We start from the raw sequence: 3,209 nt of genomic DNA, 5'->3' as shown, positions 1-3,209 counted from the left end.
TTATTCTTAAAAATATACATGTATAAAATTAAATATGATCACAACCACTTCACATTTCCCCCTCCAATTCACCTATCCCCCAAAACATGATCCTCCCCGTTTCTTTATAATTTATTTTTTGAAAACCCACTAGGTCCAAACTGTGCTGTCCATGTGTGCATGGATGTGGGGTCATTCCCTGGAATATGCCCTGCCAGTGGTCACACCTCAAAAAAGAATGATCATCCTCCTCCAACAACTATCAACTGCCAAGGGCTGCTCAGTAAGGGATGCGAGGCCTGGAATTTGCTATGTAGACCAGGTTGGCCTCAGTCTCACAGAGACCCGATATGAAATGCTATTTTTTAAATGAAGAGATGTAATTTTTCTTGCTACACCTCTGCAATGACTTGATATCACACTTAGAAATAAAACGAGTCTCTAGCTCTTCACTAGGAATCCCTGCAGATGTCTGTGCAGGTAACCACAGCTATTATGAGATCATGAGTGTCACAACCATGCCATGTCCAGAAGACAGCATTTCAGCTCTCTCCACCCCGTCCTCTGCCTCTTACATCCTTTGGTCTCCCTCTTCTGCTTTGTTCCCTGATCCTTGAAGAGGGGCAGGTTTGACAAAGATGTCCTATTCAGGGCTGAGCACTCGGTCTCTTATTCTCATTCTCACAAAGTGTTACATTGCTTATTTTGAGACAGGGTCTCCCTGTAGCCTGAGCTGGCCTGGAATTTGCTATGTAGACCAGGTTGGCCTCAGTCTCACAGAGACCCAACATGAAATGCTATTTTTTAAATGAAGAGATGTAATTTTTCTTGCTACGCCTCTGCAATGACTTGATATCACACTTAGAAAGAAAACGAGTCTCCAGCTCTTCACTAGGAATCCCTGCAGATGTTATTTCTCTCAGCTCCTGAGCTGTCATTGACCTAGAACATTCTGTCTTTCACCTTGAGGCCATTGAGGAAACCACCCAAAATGTTGCCTCCTCTAAGAGGCCTTTGTGAACCACACAATCTAATGGAAAGCCATGGCTCTTGTCACCACTGTGTTCTGTGTTCCATTGTTCATCACTCTCTGATCTGTGTTCTTTTGAGTTATGATATCCCTACCCCCAAGTACAAGAACCAACACTGCCTAGACAAAATTGGTTCAATATCTAAGTAAATTAATGAAACTCATTTGAACTATAATTACTAATGTGTCCAAACGCAGTTCTTATAAAGGTTTAACAATAGATGAAGCACTGTGTTCTGTGTTCCATTGTTCATCACTCTCTGATCTGTGTTCTTTTGAGTTATGATATCCCTACCCCCAAGTACAAGAACCAACACTGCCTAGACAAAATTGGTTCAATATCTAAGTAAATTAATGAAACTCATGTGAACTATAATTACTAATGTGTCCAAACACAGTTCTTATAAAGGTTTAAAAATAGATGAAAAGAGACTAAAAAGTCTAAGGTTTGTTACTGGGTGTGATAAACTGGCCTGGAGAAGAAGTAAACTTGTATTTTTAATTGACATGCCTTAGAAATCCTTTAAGATATTATTTATTGTTGCTGTTGTTCATCATTTCGTGTGTATGTGTGTGTGTGTGTGTGTGTGTGTGTGTGTGTGTGTATGAGTGTTTTGAATGTAGGTGCCCTTCATATGTGCAATGCCCACACAGGCCAGAAGACCGTAGATTCTTTGGAACTGGAGTAATGAAGAGTTCTTAGCTGTCATGTGGGTTCTGGGAACAGTCAGTGCTCTTAACCGTCGAGCCATCTCTTCAGTCACGGTTCATCATTTCTTAATTTAACACCTGTTTTTCTCTAGAAAAACAAATCCAGGATGCGTAAGAATTATAGCTGGTTCAATCAAAGACAGGTTATCTTTCTTTTTAGTTATTTTGGTTCTATTCTTTGTCCCTTTGTGTAAAATTTTAGCTTAAAATGTCCAGGTATATTCATTCTCTATTTAAATCAGATCCATAGAAAGGTTGTATTGAAGTGGGGGGGGGTTAGAAAGGGTTTATTTGACCTATACTAGTACAGCACATTCCATCATCGAGGAAAGCTGAGGCAGATTTTAATAAGCCTTTTCTCTTTCCATGGTAATAGGTTCACACTGCAATTTTTGAATAGTGAGACTTTAAGGATCATCATGCGAGGGGTTGCTTTGGGCAAAGGCTTCTTTATTGTTATAAAGAGGTAAAGAGAAGTCGAGCATGGTGGTACATGTCCATAATAATTTCAGTATGCAGGAGGCTGAGGCAGGAAAATTGCAGTTTCAAGGCCAGCCTGGGTTACTAGGGTGCCGTATCATCATCCAAAATGAAGTCACCCCGTTTGTCTCTGGAATGCCCTAAGAGGCTGCACTGCCAGGTCTCCTTCACTGCTCTCCTGCTGTCTTCATTGGTCAGTTCGTAGATTGTCTTTTTTTGTCTAAACATACAAATTTGTCTATTCTCAAAATAACTGTACACAAATCCTTGTGGCTACCTACTCCCAGCCAACACAAATCCCTCTCTGGACACATCCCCCTGTGAGTCCCTGGCTTCTCCAGAGCTTGGCTCCCTTGTCTCAGCTGTTCTGCCCTGTCGACTCTCACACACACTGCTCCATCAACAACGAACAACTAAAGAGCTGTGCACCTTAGCAGAACCAGCCCCAGAGATGCAGATAGGACACGGATAGCTGATGCTCTGAAACTCCAACTCGCCTCAGAGACTGACTCATCTGACCAGCTAACTAGAAAGATACATGAAAATAATCAAAAACATTCACAGCAGTTGATTTAGTTATGCCTAAGAGATCATTTTAATAGTCATTAGTTTTCTCAGAGATATGAATTAAACTAATAACAACCATAATAAGAAATGAGACTTGGACTTTCTTGGTAGACAATAAAAGCTCTTATGAACTTGTCGGAGATGACACAAAAGTGAGGAATCACCTGGAGTGTAATAAGAAGCACTTTTATGTGCAGAGCATTCATAACAGCCATCACACTTACCTTCATGTGTCTCACTGATCCCATTCCTCAGAATATGAAGGCTACGACACCAGTGTAGTTCCGCAGTAAAGGAAGATGGAGGAATGAAATTATGAAGTGCTATGCAGAGAGAGATGCTTTCAGCAATTGTTAAGGTTATTTTTGTATTAATGTGGGAAACTTGTGATTTAGAGGTAGAAAAAATTAAGACTCTCACAGGGAAAGAGTCTAAATCATGT

Source organism: Nannospalax galili, unplaced genomic scaffold (assembly GCF_000622305.1).
Source record: "Nannospalax galili isolate Female #2095 unplaced genomic scaffold, S.galili_v1.0 scaffold257, whole genome shotgun sequence".
NCBI classification, from domain to species: domain Eukaryota; kingdom Metazoa; phylum Chordata; class Mammalia; order Rodentia; family Spalacidae; genus Nannospalax; species Nannospalax galili.
Note: the sequence above shows the minus strand (reverse complement) of the source record.